This window comes from Mauremys reevesii, linkage group 16 (genome assembly GCF_016161935.1).
Source record: "Mauremys reevesii isolate NIE-2019 linkage group 16, ASM1616193v1, whole genome shotgun sequence".
NCBI classification, from domain to species: Eukaryota; Metazoa; Chordata; order Testudines; family Geoemydidae; genus Mauremys; species Mauremys reevesii.
Window position 1 is genome coordinate 21,308,345 of NC_052638.1, and position 23,924 is coordinate 21,332,268.

At 40.6% G+C, this 23,924-nt stretch overlaps 1 long non-coding RNA gene across 2 annotated transcripts in view; it reads left to right on the forward strand.

The window, feature by feature from the left end:
* Nucleotides 1-23,924, forward strand: part of LOC120384748 — a 171,069-nt gene that overhangs the window by 113,267 nt on the left and 33,878 nt on the right. Inside the window, exon 3 of one of the 2 annotated variants that reach the window (XR_005589085.1) lies at nt 1,100-1,487. This is a non-coding gene — a long non-coding RNA (uncharacterized LOC120384748). Of the gene's footprint in view, nt 1-1,099; nt 3,674-23,924 lie in introns of those variants that run through there. The other variant, XR_005589084.1, reaches the window with a different exon arrangement.

Genomic DNA, 23,924 nt, shown 5'->3' on the forward strand with positions numbered 1-23,924 from the left:
AAGGAGGATTGTATTTCTAGTGTCTCACTGTGTGATGAGTGGTATGGTATTTACACTGGCAATCAATTAGGAATAGAAAATACAATGGTGTTTCTTTCCTCCAGTTTGTCCTCAGTCTCTACCATTGCAAAAATCTGGAGCTGCATAATTCTAGAATTTTCATACATTAAATCTTTGAGAGAATCTGAAAAAAATTACCAGTAGTTAAAATAGCAGACAGTTGGCAGATGCTGTCATGATTTGGAACATTGCTACCTAAAAATCACTTTCATCTTTGTGTGTTACCATTGCAGCTGCCATCAGTGAAAATACTCACATTAACATACCCGGTTTAAAAGGTTAGGGGGCTGGTTATGTTTTCCTTGGTTTTGAGCTTTGCATTTGCCACAAGCCAGGGTCCCTTATTACCCTGGGGTTTTCCTGGGTCAGTTGGTGATGAGTTGAGGTATATTTGTTTAATAGGGGAGGGTTTCCATATAGGAGGCATTGAAGGGCAAATACATTTATTCCATTAATTTTATGGATTCTAGAATCAACCCAAGTGCCTAGAGATTAGACAAGGTGCTTCTTAAATCCAAGTGAATAGGTGAAATGAGTTATGTCCATGTATAAAATCACTAAAGATTTTTTTTAAATGTCAGGTGTTCAGAATTTATTCCATTTCCTATCAATGATTACACATTGATAGTGTTGTGACTGTTCCTCATTGTTTTAATCTCCTGTCCAGCAATGATGGGCTTGTTGTGGGCTTTTTATCTTTAAAACCTCAGAGCATGGTCTGGACTTGGTCTTAGAACTAAATAAGGAATAGAAGAGTTTTTATAAAACAAACTAAACCAACCAAGCAACCCCACCCTCACAAAACCTACTACACACAAAACAATAACCCCAATCAACCAAACTTCTGTGCAGTTGGCATTGTTTCCATTACAAAACTAGAGTGTAATTGGTAAAGTCAGACTTGGAGAAGACCCAGATGGAAGCAACTGGAGATTAAAGAACCCTGGATGAGGTATATTTGCAGACCTGTGTGGGAAAGTTTGAATCATGCCTACTTGAGCTATGCTTGCTTCTAGCCTATTCTTCTATTGCATTTCAGAAAATTCAAAGGATGGACATCACCACGCTGGAGGGCTAGCACTCTGGGGATTTTCCTTTTTAACCGGCTTTATCACGACATGCAAGGCTTCTCCATATTGACACTGATTAAGTGTAGTGGAAAATATGGATCCAGAAACATTTTTTTCCTCCTAAGTGCAGCTGAAAGAGTTAACCAGCTTCCTACATCAGCCTATTTTTCACTGCATTCACTGAAACTACTCTAGGCATTGCCAATCAGCAACACAGTGGAAGAAATGACTATAGCAGATGAATGTGAGGAAATCCTTCTGGCATTGCATCTGTGCCACTATATTCCTCACTTAGACATGCAACTTTGAAAAACTTAGCAAGCAGCTGATGTCCATCAAGATTCCTTCTGTCTGTGAGTAAGTTAGTGGGCCAAATCTGGAAACATGTTATATGGGAAAATAATTTGCTGCTGCATATGTACATTAATGTACATGCAAATCTCTCTAGTTCTGGTATAGTTTCCTTGTTACTGCATTATATTCCAGGATTTCTTCTTGCTTTTAGATATGACATACATATTATAAAATTAGCTATGTGCAGTCATGTGCTTTGTAAAATACACAGCCCCAACCAACTTTTACTTAAAAATATAAAGCCCGTTATCATTAAGCATCATTTTACAGCACACCCCCAATAATGTCCAAGAACAGTGTCTCCTAACTGCTCCTTCAGGAACAGCACGCAGGAGCACAAGCCATTTTGGGTCCCACCGAACTAGTGGCTCTGGTACTGTTGTGGGGTGGGAGGACTTCAACATTTTCTCAGCAGTGGTGGTAAGCTAAAAACCAAACAAAGAAGTAAACAAAACAAATAAGAAAACCTTGACTAACCAACCCAACTTCAATCCAGAATCTCAGTATAACAAAATCAGATAATGTAAAGGTACCCTGGGGGTATGCAAGACCTCTCTGGAGGGTACACAGGAGAAATTGTGTGATGGATTTTATTAATAATTTTATTGCATTTTCATAATAGGCTACTCAGATGAAGCTTTAAAACTCCATGGGAACTTTTTATATAAAATGTGGAAGTTAATTTACTTCAGGATGTACCAATGAGAACACAGATACGCGGACGTACAGAGCCCTCCCCTCCAATCACTGTGCAGTGTGGGTTTAGTTGCCTAGAAACTGTCCAGTCTAACTGAGTTCAGAACTTAAGGTTTTTTCCCCCTGGTTGTATATGTCGCACTGTAACTATCTATATCTGTAAGTAACTGTGAAATATGGCCAGATAGCTAACGACGGATAGTGTGGAGAAGAACACTCAATATCCATGATGAGAAGGGTATGGTAGATCTGAAAGGCAGCTGGTTGATCTGGAAGGGGGTACGCAATAAGAAAAGTCTGGGAACCTCTGTAATGGGATTGTGTTGTTATAAGTGGAAACTTTGTTAGACTCTAACAAGTTAAAGGCAAGGCATGTTATATGCCTCAACAGATTGTCTCTTCAACATTTTCAACCATAAATAATTAGTTTACAGCGGTGATTGTTCAGTAGGTTCTTTCTCTTGCAGTAGAGGGTATATTGAAGAAAAGCAGTCTGTTGGATGCAGATAAGTATTTGCTGAAAGTCAGTGTAAGGTAACAGCAAATTGTTCAGAGGCCTCCACTAAAGCTGAATTTGAATTACAGTTGGAGTAAAACCTGCATGTTAATGGTGGGTTTTTGCTCACAGCAATGTATATTTTAACTACTCTTTAAAACTAAAAGATTTGACAAATGAGATCATGTTTCACTACTGGATTATAAATCTAAAGCAAATTATGTGTAACCTGAAGAGCACATAGTGTGGGGTTTTTTTGGACAGCGCCCCAATAATTTTTGTAGCAAATGGTTGTCTTCTACCCAGTCTAGAATAATATGCATGTGTCTTAATGATGAATGTGCCAAATACTGTAGTGCTAATCCATTTTTTCCTTCTGTTATTGTGAGACAGACAATTACTCCTCTGTCTATGGTTTTAGTTAGGTTTTTTCAGCAGAAGTGGTTTTGTTGCTTTGAAACAGAGGCACAGAGAGGTCAAGTGACTTGCCTTAGTGTGTTGTGCACTAACTGGCCCTGTAGACCTTGCTATCGCTCAGTAAAAGTTCCCTAGTGTGTGTTGATGTGGCACCGTTTGAAATGGGACTGTCAGCATGCCCTGGGGAACTTTTAGTCTGTGCCTGTAGGCTCCATGTGGCCCATTAGTGCATGGCATGCCAGTACGCGCTAAAAGTTGCACCCCGGTTGACGAACTAATGTACCTTGTAGGCAACCCAGAAATACAACACAACACAGCACCATAACACAAACCTCCACCACTTGAACTAAAAAGGGAACTCTGTTAGCAGTTGTCAAGGGTGTGCCTGCTGCTAGCACCCCTTGCTGCCGAAGTGTGGCTCTGCTGAGGCCTGTCTCAATTTCCTTTTCAATCAGAGCCCTTAAAAAGTCAATATAGTCCAGATATTCGAAACATTCCCCTTTCTGAGGTCCGGTTTATTAATCCTTATCAACATTCATGGGGTAATATTGTATCCTATGAACATATATGTTTGGATAACTCATAATATGGGGGTACTGTTTTAGGTCATTGTCACCTGGGAACAGGTACACAATTCAGGAAAAAAGCTTAAAAAACATTTTTTCTGTGTCAAAAAAAGCATGTAGGGTACAAATGTACTCAGAGCTGTTGCATTGTTTTCCTGCATTTACATATGTTTGCTTCTAGTGAGAGTATCTTGTATTATAACAGTGAGCAAGTGCATTGCAGTGACAATGGTTGCTGCATACAGTCCCACTAAGGGCTTGTTTTAAACTTCAGTCATTGTTGCTCTGGCACTGTTTTGGAAAAAAGTACTAGATTTCCATTTAAAAAAAATCTATTTTACATTTTATCAAAATTGTTTGTTTGAGAAATAACTTTCAAATTCATCTTCTGGCAGAAACCAAGCATACACATGTTCATCTCAAAGGTGGATGGAATGTCAGAGTGCAGGCGATCACACTAACAGGGTCTTGTTCCTTCATTTCTGAGAGAACACAGAAGGTTGGATATGTTGGAAAAATGTTCATCTATCATGTGGTGGTCCACTAACTTCCTGTTTTGCTTCAGTCTTTGGTCAACTGAAGTCCAAGTTCTAGATGATGTGATATAAAGCCTGCATGTTTTGCTGAGGTTTTTGCCTGTGGGAGTGATTGTGGGGTGTGTTTGTGTTTTGCAACTTAGTTGTAGGGTCTGAGTGCAATATATTTAGTTTGACATTGGTCAACTCACCATGCACTGCTGTTTCTTTTAAAGAATATTGTGTGCATGTTCTTGAGGGCAAGGGACACATTTTAGATCAATTGAAATATAACTCCCTGATGCCATGTCAGTTCCTGCAAGGGACTAGAACAGAATGGCAGTCTTCCTTGTTGAAGGGTAGGTTCTGATCCCTTGGAGCTGGGATGATTGCTCCAGAAGAAAGGAAAGAAGGTTACAAGGGATAATTTATGGCACTTCTGTTTCCTAGATCCAGACCCAGTTTCCTAACTGAGTCTAATCATCCTTATAAATCTGGATTGTGGGGGGGGGGGTAAATGGGCAGAGAAGACACCATTTGTACAGTAAAGGGTGGCTAAGTCCGCCATTCTATGCATACTGTGACATTTTTGTTTGCATTGTAAATCAATAAGAATACAAAGACAATACCAGTGAGCCTGTGACTTTCTCTCACCACTTATTGGGACACTTGAAGTAAATTCCTTCCTTTTAAACGAATTCTGTTTATTTTCTGAAGTGAGTGCTGGAGAAAAGCTCTGTGTGGCATTGTTCAGCCATGGGTTTGCATAGTGATGAACATTACCCTTGTATGACACTTCATCTTAGCTGTGCATAGTGAGAGTTGTTTTTTTTTTAAATGTGCCACTTATACTTCTTGTTCATTATTTATTTTCACTTTGGAGAACTTTCAAAAGTGAAAGGCTGGCTCAGATTCATTGGAGCTCACAAGGGAGATTTAAACATAAAAGCTTTTTGATGCAGTACTAGGTTCTCAGCAATGTTTAACTCCTCCACTCTTTCACCAAAGAATGTAATTTGATTTTTTCTCACCCCAGGACTCTTCATTTGCACATACAGGCTCCTTCCTCTCTCCTTTAAAAAAAAAACATTTCTTTAATCATGAAAATGTACTTAATCCTATAATCAGTTGTGTACATTTCAATAACATGACGTGAAAGGGAAAAGCAAGCAGTACAAACCTATTGGAGACGGTCAGCGTGAGAATGCACTGTTCAATGCAATACAGATGCTGGATGAGGATTCAGCAAATGCTATGAGAAAGTTATTGGACAAATGAAAGAGAGGATGTGTGGAGCAAGGAGAATGATCCTTTAGTTGAAGAAAATAAACATTTTTTGTAAGGCAATTATTTAAGGCAAAGGCTTTTTCCACCAAGTTGCAAGCTAAGGACTCTTGGCAGAGGTTAGGACCACACTGAAAGCTGGGGAGGAATCAGTTTGATTAGGAGTAGACAACAATCTGAGAGCTGAATGAATGTGATATAGTCCACGTGATGTATAAAATGATCTTTTAAAATGTGACTGCTGCCAGTGTTGGCACTGTGAATTATTGACGAGACTTGGAGAGACCCAATCATGGTTTAGCTAGCACAGAAAGAGGAGGTGGACCTGCATCCATTGCAAACCCAAAACTTCCCTTAAAGCCCTTGGGGATTTGGAGCCTAAAGAAAAGCAGGGCCAGGCCCCAAATGTTGTAGGGACTAGTTTGAGAACAGTATAAAAGCAGCAAGGTAGGCTGGCAATGCAATATTAGCTACTGATACTGAACAGCATGGCCTTTCATTTGCACTGCAGAGAGTGATACAAAGGGAATAGAACTTCCAAAGAGAGCTGATGATAAAGGGTGTTAAATCAGAAAGGTTTTATATGAAAAAGCAGGTGGTATGACAGGGAGAGTGATAATGCTTCTTTTTATCTATTATTTAGGGAGAAAGTATTCCAAAGTAGGGGAAACCTGAAGGTGAAGCTGGAAGTAAGTGTGTGTGAGTGTGTGTAGAGAGAGCTGTGGACTGTGTGTGTGTAAAATATCCTCCAATCACACAGAGAATAGAACATTGAAAAGAAAGAAGCAACACATTTTATGGGTGGGTGTGTGTGTGTGTGTGTGTGTGTGTGAAATGTTTAATTGCTAGCGATAAAGTTCAATTTGAAAAGAATGCTGCAAATGATAAAGTAACCAACAAAACACAGTGAAGAAAAGAAACTTTTGTAAATGAGTGAAATGACTATATGACCAGAAAAAAGGGGGAGAGAATGAATTTACAGTGAGTCTGACCATCATGTACCTTTATGATGATAGGGGAATGTTTTGCTTTTTGCTTTTTGTTGAAAACCAAGTGGAATCAAGCAAGAGGGAAGTGATTTTTTTAAAAAATATATATTTGCACAATAGGTGAAATCAGTGTTTGCCAGTTTCACCTTACGATTTGAAATATTTTCAGAATGGCTGGATTAGGCTCCTAGAACATCAATGCTAGATTACGTCTGTTCTTCAACTTCCAATAAAAATAAAGTTTAACAACTAAAAGATGTATGCATACACCTGCCTACCATTTTTCTGATTGGCTTGCAGACCTGTCACGTACTGAGAGCAAATCTTGTGAACAGTCTACATTTCTGACTGTTCCAATTCAGCTAATGTCTATGGCTGCATGTGTGTTGCTTGTTGTTTTAAGCACCCATTTTAAAATGGAACCTAATCATTCTATATTCAGCGACCCTTATCAGACTTTCACAGCCTACTGCCAAATGAAGACCCCTGGAGTATTGCTCTAATCCATCATGCTGAAGGGTTTGGATGGAATCTTGCTATGTTTGACCACTGCAATTTGGAAAAATGATAACTGTTACCCAAGTCTGTCTCCCCACTAACTTTACCACCAAAGTTAAATCTTCTGGCCTTGATCAAGGTTGGTCTTTCAAACCAGCACAGGCTGTTAAATTTCTAGGTGTGCGGTTTCTTTGCTTTGATGACATTGGAGACCAACTGAAAGCTGAGACCTTCTTAAGCTTTGGTTCAGTTCATTTCTGGGGTGGTCTTTGTCACCAAGGCTTCTGGGAAGCCGCAGACAAACATTTTAGTTGCCCCCTTCTGATGGAAACCCTGGAGAAAATGACAGACCTACCACAGTGCTGTCCTGGCATAACTACAGTGGATACTGGTGGATAGTAGAGAATTTGCATCTCTGCCTCTACTGTACCTGACTTGCACCCCCAAACAGGTAGTGGGAGGTGCAAGTATGCACATTTTCACCCACAAATGAATTGCTGGTTAAAAGAAAAAAGTGTAATATTTTCAGGTACAAATTGCACTCTGAAGGGGGCGATCACCTATTTCTGGATACACAATTTGTTACTTAGCTTTGTTAATCTTATTTTGTTGTATTAATATGAGATGATGCTTAGCCAATAGCCAGATGCTCCTAAGAGGCAGCAGAACAGAGGCTTGAGTTATAAGAGGCTGACGATATACTAGAATGGTGCTATAAAAGATAAATTGTTTAAGCAAGGCTGCTTGTTAAGTGGAGCAGGTGCTTCATGTCTTGTAGCAGAGTTTTCTGTCCCAAAATGTGGCATCTGTGAGTAGCTGAAATTTTTGAAGTAACACATATAATTTTATGCAAGCAGTTTTGCCCTAGATAAATGAGAGAAGTTAAGACATTAAAAGATAAGTTTTTACAAAATTCTGAATATAATAAAAAATTGGATTATTTTAATACATTGTAAATCCTAAATCTAAAAATGTTTGGCAGCAATTCAATAATTTTGGAATATTTGTAATGATTATTGCCATATTGGGATTATATGTGTAAACAGAATGAAATTGAATTTTCATGATGACTTTTTCCATTAAAAATGAGTTGTAGTTTGGTGGAGTACTTGCACCAAGATCTTATCCTGTGTGCTTTAAATATACATACTTCTTAAAGTTAGATGTATATGGGGTTCAGGGCCCTTTGAAAATATACTGAAGGATAGTTGATCAGTAACCATTACTTACTTTGCAGTAATGTAGTAGATGTTGTAAAGATGGTGCAATTATTTGAGAAAAAGCCTCTGCAAGTGTGTAATTTAACATGATGTTAACTGCATAGGGACTGAACATAAGTAGGAATCGCAGAGAGTTTGTTGTTGAAAGCATGCACGTGCTGAAAGTAAGTTGAATTTTATTGTTCTGTGAGGCAGTCTTGGTAACATTTGGACTGCTTAATATTTGATTACTCACCACTTTCTTTGGAGTGTAAAGTTTGGGGAAGGTCATGGAAAATACTATACATTGTTGAACCTTCTTCTGGAGTTACTGAATATTAAGTGCAATTACAGGTTTTCTGGGTAATTCAATGTATTGTCATTGGTCCTTTATTAGTAGAGACTTGCCTGGACCTTTTTACTGCTTTTCAGCTCTCTTCAAAAAGGGAGACACCAAACTAATCTTTCTAAGCCCAGTGCTCTTGCAGCTTCCAGTGCCTTCACATCTCTTCAGAGCTAAGCTCTTCAGCCATCTGAAATAATGATAATGGTGTTCCATGTAGGTCAATCAATTATACAAGCTTTCTGACTGGCATTACTTAGATCCCAATGTAATCAACTAGATCAGGGCAAGGCTATCATGTTGGTATAATATCCACAAGACCTCGTGTTTGCTCCATTAGATAAAATAAAGTGATGAAACACAGATGCTAAATAAACATGGTGTAGTCCTTACATGGAATAGAGAGAGAGAAGAGATTTGTTCTCAAAGATTAGAAGACTAAGTGAGGAGAGGTTTAGAGTAGAGGCACATGTTGTTTTATGAATAGCTTGGGTGTCTAGTATGTCAGAAATAATTTAAGGGATTCTTTATCTTGAGGCCAGCTGACTTGCCCATCTGAACTACATGACCCTTGTAGTCTGATGAAACGTTCTGTGGGCTTGTTTGGATCACCATGAGGAAAAATCACTATAAAGCGCCTTCATCCCAATTTACTTTCCCAGACACTCATACTGATATTAAATCACAGCAAAGGAAAACCGGGTAACTTTCTCTCTTAAGAGGTGAAATTTGACAAACACACAGAAATGTTTTCCCTTTGTCTTTCCTCTCTTCCACATTTTTATATCAAATTCTATACCTTAACTTTCTTTTTAGGAAATTAATTATGCTTTTGTTAGACCTTGGTGGTCCAATGTGGACTGGTAATCTCCCCTATAATGATGTTCTCTAGGGAGCGGAATATAATCTTTCTCTTGAACACTTTCGTACATTGATTTCTGTGTCCTTACAGCAATCTCAGTTGCCTTGATACAAGCATCTGTGCATAATAACCAAGTAGATTTTATCCTCCAGAGACATAGCAGATTGTTCCTGTTTGCCCTTGTTCATCATACCCCAATATAATCATGAGTAGCTCCTGGCCAGCCACCTATTGAATGAATATACTACTACCTGCAGTGTTTTAAGCACAAAGAAAATGTTAATTGGTAATATGTGTACTATATGTTAACTTTGCACGGACGATCACCACTGTTAACTGACTTACATGACCACTTTATGTAATAGAAGTAATCATTAACTAACAATAGAACACTATTATATTGGAAACCTACAAAATACATTAATCAGTCTTTACTGTTGGGTGATCACTTATGACAGATTCCAGTGTACAGTCCAGCTCAGATTATTCAAGAGAACAGTACTTTCATTTAGACATCTAAAATAAGGACCAGAATTTCAAAAGAGCTCAGCTCTCATTTAAGACATGTAAAACTTAGGCCAGATTTTCAAAAGAGCAACATCCAGCATGCTGAGGTAGTCTAAAAATCTGGCCACTTATTTCTCTACTTGAATAAGAGCTGAGCATTTCTGAAAATCTCACGTGTGTGTGTGTGTGCATAAATCAGAAAATGCAGCAAAACTCAGGAATCTGAGACAAGCCAGTCTGCCATGACTGAACCATGCAGGCAAACCCGTATGTCCATTTAGAGTCTCAATGAAGTCAAATGGGTTCTGCACAGGTACTGGGGTCTGCACGGGCAGACTTCAGGATCAGGGCCTAAGTTAATTTTATGAGAATTGCTAAGAAACTGACTGAATCAAAGGTAAAATGTCCCTTTTCTCATGATCCAAAGTACTGTATCTAGTATCCTGGCGGACTATTCTAATACTCTTCATAGTTTGTATAATACAAATATCTGTTTATATATCTGTTTTAGGGGGTTGTTGATCTGTTTTCAAAACATGCTAGGTTGCATTTACAAATTAATTGACAAAATGAAACGACCAATAGATGTATCTGGATGTCAGAGTTCATTTAAAATAAGAAAGTGACCTTCTAGATATGCTCCTTTTGCAAAGATTCCTGCACCCCTTCTCCAGTCATGGTATCCACTCACATTACCCATCCATGGCTGATTTTGATGCTTAGTCCAAAATGCTGTCAAAGGAATGCAAAGAAAATTGTGACATAGCCTTCTCCATCCATGGTAGTGTCCATAGTATTCCAAATCCAGGGGATTTGAATTGTTCTATGGAGGAGAGTACACAGTCTCTCTAAAGGGAATCAATTGAGCATGTGTTGCAAGAGCTACTGACTAGTACCAGAACATTCATCTACACCTTGTTAATTCCAAGGTCAGCCCTGTGAATTTGAAGAAGCATATGGAGACTAACTGTGTGCCACTTCTTCGCTTTGCTTCTGTCAGTTTCTTCAAAATTCTCATAAAACTAAGGACAGAATAAGTGCAGAACTCGTATAACACTTTATAATGGGCTAATTAGGTAAATATGTTTTAAAAGTGTTCCCCATGGTGGCATTTACTAGTTATACTGTTGGTAATCAACCCTTGTCTTCAAAGTGTCATAATATCAAAAGTGAAGCTGCTAGCATTGCTAGATTGTCATACTAATGAAATGAGTTAAGTGGAGTGCTGGGAGCACTCAGCTTCTATTATAGTTTAAATCCTTTGAAGGAATACTTAGAATAATAGCTTGATGTTAGAGGTTTTTAGAGTATCCGTGTCTAGGGCAAAACTTCTCCAGTAAGTGCTTGATTCTGTTGGTCATTCTAATGAAAGACAATCCACTATATATTGATATAAAATATATTATTTGAACATGGTATGCATGGATTGCTCTTGTAATATGCAAAGTATGTAAAGTATTTTTATTTCATATTTTCTTACCTTAGCAAAGAGTTGGTTAAATCAAGAAGAAAGAAACCAATTGGCCCTGAATCCAAGATCATTTTGAATGGTCTGTGTTAGAAATTAGTCGCCCACTTAACTTATGTAACCCTTCTGCCCCTCTAAGTTGGCAGCAACAAGGGCCGGGTTCAGTATCCAGGGGTTCCGTTTCAATAACACAATGCAAAACCGGCTCGAGCCCCCACCCAGTGACCTGGGACAATTACCTACCACCCCCCCGGGTGCCTCTAGGAGGCAATACTTCCCCACTCGCAAGCACAGAGTCCGAGTGTAGCAAAATCCTTTTAATAAAGGAGGGAAACAATGCGGCATCACGTTGGAGAGACACCACAAACAGGACTATACACAAACCATAAGCAAAAAACCCACCTCCAAGTACATTTGGCACTGTCCTTTCCCCCTTAGGGTCTTAAGTCCAATCACCCCAAAGTCCAACAACCCAAGAGTCTCTGTCTCTGGTCAGTGCCACCCCAGAGTTCAAAAGTTTATCTGCAGAGTTTTACCCCCCCAGCCTGGGTGGAAATGGGGGGGGCACACGCAGGGTGTTAAGGGACACCTTACGTGGGCCAGGGCCAACTGCCCCGCTTCTCCGTGGAGTTCTGCTGTAGCCTTCACCACGATTGGCTCCACTCCACCAGCTGTGCCGCTCCTCCAGCCAACCCGTGAACCGCATCAGCCGTCCACGCGAACCGCTCCACACTGCTCACTGTTCCACAGGCTGCGCCAATGTGCTGCAGACTGCTCCGCTCTGCCAGCCGCTTAGTGATCGATCTTCAGGCTCCCCCACTCAGTGATCTCAGCTCAGTAAGCTCAGCTCTTTTAGTGATTTCAGCTCTTAGTGGTTTCAGCTTGTAGTAGGGGAGCCCCAGTGCCACATTGGCCAAACGTGAATTCAGGCCAGCAGCCTCTAGATGGACTCCTAAAGGATTCAAAATTAGCTCTGCTCTTTAACAGTGGAGAGAGGAGGATGTGCAATTGGTGTTCCAGGCCCTCAAAAGGGGCCCATACCATCAGGTACACACACCAGTCCCCAACCTCTCTCCCTTCACTGGGTTTTGGAACCCATGTCCCTTGTCTAGCAAGTACTATTTAATGTAGGTTGAGTCATTTCTGTCATAAAGCAGTCTCATAGTTCCTCATTCACATAATTAAGGTGATAGCACTTTTTTTCCTTCCTGCCCCAATAACAAAGAAATTGGGGATCCCACAACTATGAAAATAACCATCCCAGGCTGCTGTGTGTTATGCTAAGTGGAGTCGGTTTACCAATGCAAATGCACATTCTTGAAATTCCTTTGCCCACTCCTCATAATTTACCACTGGATGTCAGGGTAGAGCTCATCCTGACTCTGCTTACACTTATGATATAATGCAAGATCTGCCATTACCCCAGTGATATTATTTAGAGCTGCTCCACAGCAGCTCTAATGCATACTGGGGCTAGGTAGCAGAGAGTCAGGGAGCTGTAACTAACTTGACCGAAGCTCCCCCTACACTGCATCTGAGCGGAGCTTGGATACAGATGAAATTAAGTTCAACTTCAGCCATTCATCCAAATAAATTAGTCTATTCGATAACTCAATCAAAAATACAGTTAAATTATCATTATGGCAGGGGTCATCAGCTGGGACTCTTATACATAGTCTTGCAAATTCTCGTTCTTAGAATGCAAGGAAGTCTTTCAGTCATGGAATTAAATGCTTTGCAGTTGGTTTTCTCTTGTGGCTTCATTGGGAGTGTTGTGGTGGTCAGCCAGAGTGTTCTCTTCTCTGCCTTAATGTCTCTAAGTAGAGTCAGTTCTTGAGGCAGAGTTTCTCCAGGGGAACCAGGCATTGGTGTTTGGGCTCAGATCCCTGAAAGGGGGGATTGCCTGCATGTTGTTTGTGACCCTGTCTGTTCCAGGAATGATGTATACTTGTGTAAATAAAACAAGTTACACAAAGAATATACCTTGACCCTGTGTCACTGATTTCTCCTCCAGTGAGATTTGCAAGACCCTGGACATTTGGCTGCTGCTCAGCCGAGGGATGACATTAAATAGAGATGTGTACCCGCTCCTCCAAAGCTGGGCAAATTGCTTGGCTATTGGGATGATTATCCAGCAATAAACATAGAATAAAGTCAGTGTAAGATTGCAATTAATTCACCTACCTCTCCATAGTGTTCAGTTGATCATCTGTAAAAATTGAAAATGAAAAGATAAGTTTTGCCTGGTGTCACCCTCATCCAAAGGGGCGGCTCTAGGCACCAGCAAAGCAAGCACATGCTTGGGGCAGCCCATTTTCAGGGGCAGCCTGGGAGCTGAGAACCAACAGGGGGCCCTGGGAGCTGTAGTTCCTTGGTTTGCTCCCTGCCTATAGAGCCAGCCCTGGAGCAGGGAAAGAACTACATTTCCCAGCATTCCCTTGGCCATTACCAACTGGAAAGGAAGGGGGGGCATGCGGCAGCGTGCTGTGAGTGCTGTGAATGGTAGGGAGACCATATTTTAACATTCAAAAAACAGGACACTCCAGGGGGAGGGAAGCCCCCCCTGCCACCATCCACTCCCTCCGACTGCCCCCCCACAGAAACCCCAACCCATCCCACCTGCCCCGTTCTCTGTCCCCTGATCACCCCACCCCCTATCTAAGCACCGCTGGTCCTTGTCCCCTGATTGCCCCCTCCCGGGACCCCTGCCCCTAACTGCCCCCCGGGACCCCACCCCCTATCTAAGCACCGCTGGTCCTTGTCCCCTGATTGCCCCCTCCCGGGACCCCTGCCCCTAACCGCCCCCCAGGACCCCACCCCCTATCTAAGCCTCCCTTCTCCTTGTCCCCAACTGTCCTCTCCTGAGACCCCCAACTTCTCCCCAGGACCCCACCCCCGACCTGTCCCCTGACCAACCCCAGGGACGTCCATGCCTATACAACCGCGGCCTGTCCCCGGACTGCCCCCGAACCTCCGCCCCATCCAACCCCCTGCTCCCTGTCCCTTGACTGCGCCCCCGGAACCTCCTAACCCTTCTCCAACCCCCCAACCCCCTTACCGTGCCACTCAGACCAGCGTGTCTGGCTCTGCGCAGCTCCAGACACGCTGATGCATACATGCTGCCGTGCTCCCCCCGCAGAGCCCACAGCCCTCCCTCCCCCTCACACATACTCACAGCACCTGCCTTCCAGATTTGAACACCTCAAAATTCAGGAGTGCTCAAGCTCAGTTTGGGCAGCTATTACTTCATTTCTCCCAAATCAAATATACTGATCCACTGTAACTTGCTGTAGAAAAAGTAGGATAAAATTGAGCAAGAAATGCTTCCTAGTGGTTATTAGGACTGGAATTGCTATTTTCAACAGCCATTGCCTTTTTTGTTTGTTTGTTTGTTTGTTTAAAAGGAAGACAGACAGTGATATTGCATTGGCAAATTCCTCATAGAAAGAAAGAGTGGAACAAAAGAATAATAAAGGCAGCTCAACTTTTCCTCATTTATGGAGGACAGTCTTATAATATGCATCCAGATATCCTCCAATCACACAAGCTGAAAATTGTTCCACTTTACTGCAGTTCTGTAACCATTTGGGAACCAATCCTGTCTGTGTTCTGTGTGCATCCAAAATTCCTGCTGAATGACCCGCCCTGGGAGTGAGTTACCAGTGACCCAGGGCTGTGGCAGAAGGAGGGTGCAGGTGGGAGGGGGAGAGCCCAGGGCTGGGGCAGCAGCGGGGTAGGGGGAGGGCACTGGTGGGGGGGGGGGGAGGAGGAAGCCCAGTGCTGGGGCAGCAGGGGGTGTGGCTGGGGGGGGGGGAGCCTAGGGCTGGGGCAGCAGGGGCCCATGGCGGGAGCCCAGGGCTGAGATGAGGGGCAGCCAACATTTTTTTTTCTTGGGGCGGCAAAAAGCCTAGAGCCGGCCCTGCTCATCCAAAGCTATGTTTTGTGACAATGAGAATACATTAACAGTAATTTGAAGACTGATGGACCTTTCTTCCAAAACTACCAAATTGTGCTGCTAATACTGTGTTCAACCTATATGTAAAATTAACATTTTAAATTGCAACTGACCTCATGTGGGGAATGTCAAAAGGCTTTCTATTTAGAAACATCTCTGACTAAATATTTTACATTATCTGTATTTTTCACTTATTTTATTACTAAGTACATTTGCATAACGGGATCATCTTTTCCTTAGAGTTCATCAGCTCCTGCTGCTTTTTCCCTGCCTGAAGTTGTTATCCTCTCGTCACAACGACACACTGTAATTGGTTGCTGTGGAAGTCATTAGGAGGTCAAAAACGAAGGATTATGATGACTCCAGGTGGGGAACAGGCAGCAGGAATTAATATCAACTCTTAAGAAACAAAGGTCTGCAAGACTAATGAACATTTGGGTCACAGAAAGCAAAATGGAGTTTAATGAGGTATTTGGTTTCTGTGCCAAAGCAAACGTGACAAATTTGAGGATTTCACTAGACTTGGAGTACACATATTTCTGAAATTATGAGAGGGGTTTTTATGATGCGTTGAAGCAGTGGGACATTGCTCAGGCTTTGAGTTTATTCCTATAGAGCAGATTGCAGGTCCAGGGCCTAAATTAGACATAATAGAACAAGACATGATAAAAAGTGGGAGAGGGAATATGAGACAATGAGGGCTACAAACAATTGTGTAAAGTGTTGTTACTGGAGCTGATTGAACAATGAAAACAAAACAATTGAAATTTTTAAGTTATTTTCCCTGCTAAATGCTCAGAATAGAAACACTTTCATTTTTTCAAATATTCTGTTGGGATTTTTTTTCATTTTTTAAAATCAACAGTGTAGTGGGGTGGTCACCTTCTGTCTGAAGGCACAGCTGGCCCTATAAGAGGGTAGGGGCCAGAAGCCAGAGACCGACTATCTCTAGCTTTGAGAGGGAGGGACTTGGCTGCAGGGAGTTGAGAGAAGGTACCTGGAGTGGAGCAGGGCTGGGAGAAGGCCAAGGGAGCTGGGGAGCTCTGGTCTGGAAACCCCACAGGCTGCAGCCTAGTGGGAGGCCAATTAGGTATTAGGGTTGGAGGGGGCAGCCCACGGGTAGGCAGAGGCAGCAGGTCCAACCCCCCCTTGCCTATGATGAGTGGCTTTTACAGTGCAGTCTGCCCAGTGAGTAGGGGCTAGATGGTGACTGGCAGCAGCCCATTACTGAGGCAAGGTGAGGATAGAGGGTTGGAGGTTCCCCTGGGTGAGGAGACCCTGAGACTGCGGGGGTATTGACAGGGAGCATCACCCCAAATATAAGGGGCACCGGCTCCTGGGAGGAGCATGGGGGCCATTGGCAGTGGGACACTGGCCTGCAGAGGGCGCTCCGGAGACTGGAAATGGTAATTCCCGGAGGCGACCAGCAGGAGGTGCCTCAGGGGTGAGTCTTGCCCCGTTACAAACAGCTTATTGAAACTGGTATCAACTTTTTGTTTAATAAGAAAATCCGTCTTTCAGTAAGTGAATAATTTGATGACCATTTCAGTGTTTTCAATAGTTTAACAGAGATCTGGATAAAAGGCAGGACATTTTCCAGAAAAGATGAGCAATTTTGATAGTCAGCATTTTTTGGGATGGGGAGGAAGATCATGTTTGGAAAACAGTCATTTTGTGACAAAAAAGCTTTTACTTTGAAAAGCTTAGAGCAGCCCTGGTTATTAGATATGTGTCTTATTTCCTGTGATCTTGCTTTTGTTATCCAATTAAGGGTTAGATTCTAACCATACAATTTGTCCAGGAGCCACCACAGAGTGAATTGTGACTAGAGAGTCTCCATTTCTCCACTCCTTCCCAACTTGTTTTAATTTACCCCTTTTTCTTGGCGTGTGTTACTCCCCCACATGTATCTGGCTGGTAAGTAGTAGAGAGGTGGACACAGGACTCCTCACCCTCTGGGTGAATTGTCACTGCTATCCTCACCACAGCCACACTAGCAACGTGAACAGGGCCAAGAGCCCTTACACCCGTGTATAACTAGTAATGGCTTCGACAATCTTGTCCTAATTTAATATACTAGGGTCAGAATCCAGAATGAAGGTTGGGATGGTTATTAGATTAGTAGTGTGTTCTCCCTTGGATCATGAGACTTCCGGAGTAGCGTTCCATCATCCCCTGTATCTTCTCAAAGTAAATACCACCATGTAATCTGTATTCCAAGGGGGCTGATAGAGGAGGATCTGGGTCATCTCTAGGAGACTTTTTGCCAGAGGTTTCACAAGTGATGAGTGTGCTGTGTAGTGACAATTACAAAAACACTATTGCTCCCTTGCCCAGTCCTTAGAAATTATTAGCTATATCAGAACAAACTGCATGGACTTAGCAGGCAGTCAGCTCCAGTCTGTGAAACACACTGTTTCTTTAAAAATAAAAATAAAAACCTGTAATGCTAGATGAGCATGTCTTCTCTCTGATGAATGCAAATGAAACAGATTAATATAGCATTAGAAAGCTGAAGTTGATTCATTTAAAGTGATGCATGTATTTAGTTCAATTTGATAAAGTGAACAAGTTTCTAAGGTCAATACTTTCTAGAATACTTTCTTTGGCAGAAAATGTCAGAAATTTGAATAAAAAAAAGGAGTTTGTTCTCTAAAAGGACAGTGAAGTCACATAGGGCCATTGTCTGCCGCCACTACAGACATAGGACCAGCACTAGACCTGTGCATGGCTTTAATAGCGTGTAAGCCCTCAAAATATAGTTAAGTGGGACTTAAATGCTGCATGGATGTGATGTGAGCTCGCTGCACAGGAGTGAATTTCACCTACTGATATAAATAGGGTTATTCATGGCATAAGGTGCCACTCAACAGGAATAAAGGCCGCAGAATCTAACCCTAGAAAGTTGAGTAGAAAGAGGAGATCTAAAATATCTTGGGTATAATCTTACTACCCAAATAGTCCCACTGATTTCACTAAGACTGCTCCTGAAGCAAGGTACATCAATGTGAGAAAAGGAGGTTGATTCCAGCCTTTAGTTATTAGTGCTTGTCTTGAATTGGGGTCTGATTCTGCTTTTCTTGTACACCAAAACTTCTCAGTTCAACAGGTGATTTGAGTGTGCTAGCACCCTGTTGTGTGTGGTTTTAAGTTTTTAAATATTGTGAGTTGGTGGATATTACATGCAAATATTATACAGTTTTTCATCAAATCCACTGAGGCAGCCAAAATGTCTTTTTCAATCACTGCCAAAAATTAAGATGGGCTGTACATTGCTCTTTGAAGGATGAGTTCACGTTTAAAAGGTTATTTGGGAGGTACCAAAAATAGAAGTAATAGTATTTACCCAAAGGCCACATATAGAGTTAAGGGCACAAGCCACAATACAATTGGAGAAAACTCAGCAAAACGTGGAGAATTAACAATTCACTGAAATAGCAGTGAACCTTTAGAAGATTATTACTGTAAAATGGGTAAATATGATTTCTGGTGTGTTTCACACTACTCTGATCTCAGGCAGTGAGAAATTACATTTGCACAAATCTAACTTGCATGAAGCCACGAGTAATCTGTGGATTTCTAGGGGATTTGGCTAATTGCAGTAAAAACAGTTTTGCACTAACGGCCAAATCCTACTCTGAGATATGCCAACATTCTGTGGCCTAGAATAGAAAAATATATATATTTGTATAGCGCTGTGTAACAATGCAGTAGTATATTATAGAGAATATTATTTCAGTGGAGAGTTCAGAATAACGTTATTATTAAAAGATGAATGATATCCACTGAAGATATTTTCTGAACAAATTGTATTTTATATAATTCTCTCAAATAATGGAATTAAAGAAAGAATTACTGGGGAGAACTTCCTCTGAGCTACCCCATAACTCACATATGCAGAATTACTTGTAGCTGGAGTTGATTGAAAAAACAGTGTTTGTTTCACAAAGAATTTTGAGAAAATTTCCATTTTTAATTTTTTCCAACAATTAATTTTTTTTGAATTTTTCTAATTTGACCACAAAACCCATTTCCACTCCCCTTCTTTCTTCCTTTCTTTCCCTGAATGCTGTGGCAAATAGGAAAAAAGAAAATTGGAGGGGGGCATAGAGGGAAGGAAGGAAAGAAAGCAGAGGAGTAAGGGAAGAGGGTGAAGGAAAAAAGGAAAGAAAGGGGGAAAAACCCCAAACTGAAAAACATTTAGGCTATAGCTACATGCAATACTTACAGGTAGATTGTGCTGGCCCTTATGTGGTACTGGGAAAATCAGGAATAAGAGGCCTCCCTGGCCTGGCCTGTGCAGGACTACCCAGAACCCCAGCTTTTGCACTCAGGGGAATGCAAAGGCTGCTACTAAGCTGTTTCAGCCCCACTAGTGACTCTCACAAAAGACCCAAGTTATAGGTGGAGCAAATTGTTCTCTCTCCCGCACAACAAGGCTCTGATGAAGTTATAAAGTTATCTTAGACTTAACACTTTAGTAGGGACAACTCAGATATTATCATAATAGTATTACAATGCCCCCCCCCACCTCAGTCAGTATCAGGGGCTAGGGCCCAAGCACTGTGCAAACCCGGAGGGTGCAGCAAAGAGTTTACATTGAGGCAGGCACGGGGATCGTCTTATTTCCCACTGTAACTTGTTACATAAAATGTACAGATTAGATATTGTCTGAGATTTCTTCCAAGTTTAGTATCAATTCCCCCCCCCTTTCTTAACTCGACAGAGCAGATTTACAGAGTTGCTGCCGTTTCTTCTAAAATTGGGAAACTGCACTTCTGTCTCTGATTACTGTAATGATTTTGTCAGATGTCATCTATTTATTAAATGTATTTAGTTTCCGATTCACAGGATTCCTTTGCTGCAGATGTATTAAATAGATGCATCACATCAGAAGAGTGAGAATAAGAAAATGAGGCAGAGGAAGTGGGTTGTATTGGATTACAGTATAAAAATATTCTATATGACATGTCCGGAAACAGAGTTTCACCTTTTAATTTATCTTTTATATTTGGAATTAATAACAATGGGCCTACCAGATATGAATTCATCCACATTTTTATAGTCTTTGGACCTGGAGTCACAGATCCAGATCTGTCCTAGTGGCTTTCAATTCTGCTTATTAATTAATAATAATTAAAAAAAAAAGACAGGAACACATTCTGAATCTGGTTCAAATCCCAAGAATCAGAAAATAAAATTATTTGTCATGGTGCCAGATTAGATCTGGGTCTAGGATCCCAATAACTTATAGGGGGAATAAATATCACTGACAGAGGAAAAAAGATTTAAATCTTTTTATTTTTAAATACTTTTTTCCTCATTATGTCTCAGTTGTTGTCAACTCAATACCTGACATTTCAGACACCAATCAATTATTGTTTATCTTGTTACTTTTCACTACATGGGCAGCTGTTGAAAGATTTCTGTGGTTCAGACCAATCAGTGTGTATGCTGCAGTTAACCTAAATTCATAGATTTTAAGGCTAGAAGGCACCATTACGGTTATCTAATCTAACTTCACGAATAACACAAACTGTGGAATATCAGTCATTCCTGCACCAAGGGCTTAATATGGCTCCCATTCAAGTCAGTGAGAAATTCCCATGCTAGAGCATATCCTTTTACAAAGGCATTCTGTCTTCATTTAAGACTTCTAGTGATGGAGAAAATGGCAAATATGCTTTTGGACATACTTGAATAAAATTGCAGTCTAAGTCCTGGAAGCAAGATGAAGAAATCACAGAGAAGCAGCTGGCCTGAGTTTCTTGTGCAATATTCCCTAAATTTGGTGCACAGAGTTGTGCTGCAAAATGGTATTTAATTGCTGTTGCATATTTGATTTTGTTCAAGACTTGTACATTTTTTTTTCTGTCCGTGTTACTCACCATTGGGGAAATGCATATAAAAAGTTTTGAAAAAAACATGAAAGAAGTGTATGATCAGATGTCTTTACTCAACTAGGTGATCTGGCAGAGCAGATGCGTCTACAGCTTTGTGAGCTAGATTAGCTGAAATCAAAGATGCTTTAATCAATATTAGCCAAGATGAGTCACTAAAACTGTCTGAAAGATTAGAAGCTCAACAGTTAGCCAGATGATGAGCCATTTGGCCAACATGAGGATGACAGTGATGTGGAACACTTTCATGCTAGGATTTAATCATCCTAGCAAATGACTACTAAATCCAGATATCTATTTAGGTATCGCTGCTTATTTGTATAAGTCTCTACACAACTACAGAAAAGTGAGGGCAACTTTCAAAATATTGAACAAGCAAGCAAACTAATACAGGAAAGAGACTATTGTGAAGGGAAAATGCTCATCTTATGGAAAAACGAGGATGTTTTTTGTTTAAGTTAATGTGGCTATACACACACAGGAGAAGAATCAGGTTCATGTCTGAACTATCCTAGGAGATTATTGAAACATTGATGTCAGAGCTAAAGAGATGCCAGAGAATGAAAACTTACCACTGTCTCAATAGCTGCTTACAAAAGTGCATTGGCTGTAATTCAGTGGAGTTTTTAAAACAGTTGTTTATCTTAGGAATGTTTACAACCCTTATTATACTAGTACCTGAGTGCCCCAGAATCTCAAGGGTATCTATTTTCATAACATCCTGTGAGGTAGGTGAACTGAGGCACAGAGGGTTAAGTGGTTTGCCCAATGTCAGACAGGAAGTCTATGATGGAGTAGAGATGTGAACACAGGGCTCCCAAGACCTGGGCTAATGCCCTAACCACTGGCCCAATGCCCTAACCACTGGCCCAACCTTCTTCTCTAGGGATTTTTTATAGTGACTTGTAGAAATTAGTTTGGGCTCTGATTTATTCATACTTACATGGTTGTTGTTTTTTTGTTTGTTTTTTTTTCCTTACAGCAAATTTTCTTAATAGGTAGATTTTTCCAAGCTTCTATGTTCTGCTAATGAGAACAGAATGTGCTATAACTTTCATTCCCTTTAATTTTCCTTTAAAACCAACAGTCTTTCCCCACTGCTTATATATGTTTCCATAGACCTGACACTGGGAACTGCTTATCCTCCTTGTGGTGTCCAGCCCCCAAACAGTAAAGGTAAAATATCTGCTTAGAGTTAATACTTCAGGACAGCCAACTCAAATATTCGTATCATATTTTAATATTTATATTACAATATTCCCAATCAGGATCATGACCAAAATGCAGTAGGCACTGTGCAATCACTAGTACAAAGAGCTGGATCTTCTAATTTCCCACTACCAGCTGTTACAAAAGACATGCAGCTTTGTTATTGGCTGAGATTTCTTCCAGGCTTAGAATCAATCCATGTTTTTATTTGAATGATATTTCACAGAGCAGTTGCTACCTGCTCTATTTCTCCAGTGAAATACTTCTGCATATTATTAATTACTTATACCCCCTTATAATAGTATTAACCCACATGCTTCAGAGCACAAGCTAGCTACTAACTGCTTATGGTTAGAAGAATCTGCCCCCATGATCAAGTTATTCCATTAAGGGTTTTTTTTGCTGGTATTAGCCTCTGTTGGAGACAGGATATTTGACCAGATGAATGGATGATATGAGCTGGTAAGATATTTTAGATGTTCCAAAGAAGGTTATGATGAGAAACTCACACAGTTTCTGTCCCTTGCTTCATAGAGAGAAGTTAGTGGCCTGTGTGAAATGCAGAATTCAGAGAGACAGTATTTCTTGTTGTCTCACTGCCCATGACAAAGTCAAGTGCTTGCTTAGCAATCATTTGCAGTGCTATAAAGAGTTCAAGCTAGTTTTATGGTACAGTGAACCTCTCCTTCCTTTTGCTCTACTTACCACTGAAATATCATTTAATTTAGAAACCAGATTTCAGTGGTATCCATTTGCAGCAGAATAAACAAGGAAGTAACACAGATCATTTCTAACTACTTTTCTAATAAAAAAAAGTGTGTAAAATGTGCTGCTATGTGACTTGTAATAATGTATTTATTTCAACGGTATTGAGGAAATCAGAAGTAAAGCAGTCTAAGTTACTGGTGTTAAGAGATATCTGGGGCAGGATAAAGATCCTTACATTTCAGAATGAGCCAAGATACTAAATCTGCCTTGTCTGATTTGTGCTTCATTTCCTAACAAATGAAAACAAATGATTCATTATGAAGTTACAATGAGCCAAAACCCAAAAGAGCCAGAACCCAAAGAAAATGATTAGATAAATTCACCCTTATTTTGAATACTCATCAATTTCAAATTTCATGTCCAATTTGCCTGAAACTTTCCATCCTGATTCTGCACTTGCATAACATCATACCTGTGAAATTTGAGGCAAGTTGGTTTCATTTTGGCACAGTCAGATCTTGCTCAAAATAGACAAAGATGGCATATCTCTCACTGCAGCAGGAAGGAAATATGGGTTGCGCTTTAGATTAAGGTTCCATTTATAAATGGTTTATATATGGTTAATAAAAGATAAATGTATATTAAATAAGCCTGTAACAAACCTGAGTAGTATGTGTTATACATCTAAATAATGCTTATAACTAAGCAACCTATTGACCTGTTGGGCTCCATATCAACTGATTTAACCTTTCAGTAAAACATCATTAATTTATTAACCCTTTTATAAACTGTTTATAAATGGAATCTTAATATTAATATAATCAAAAT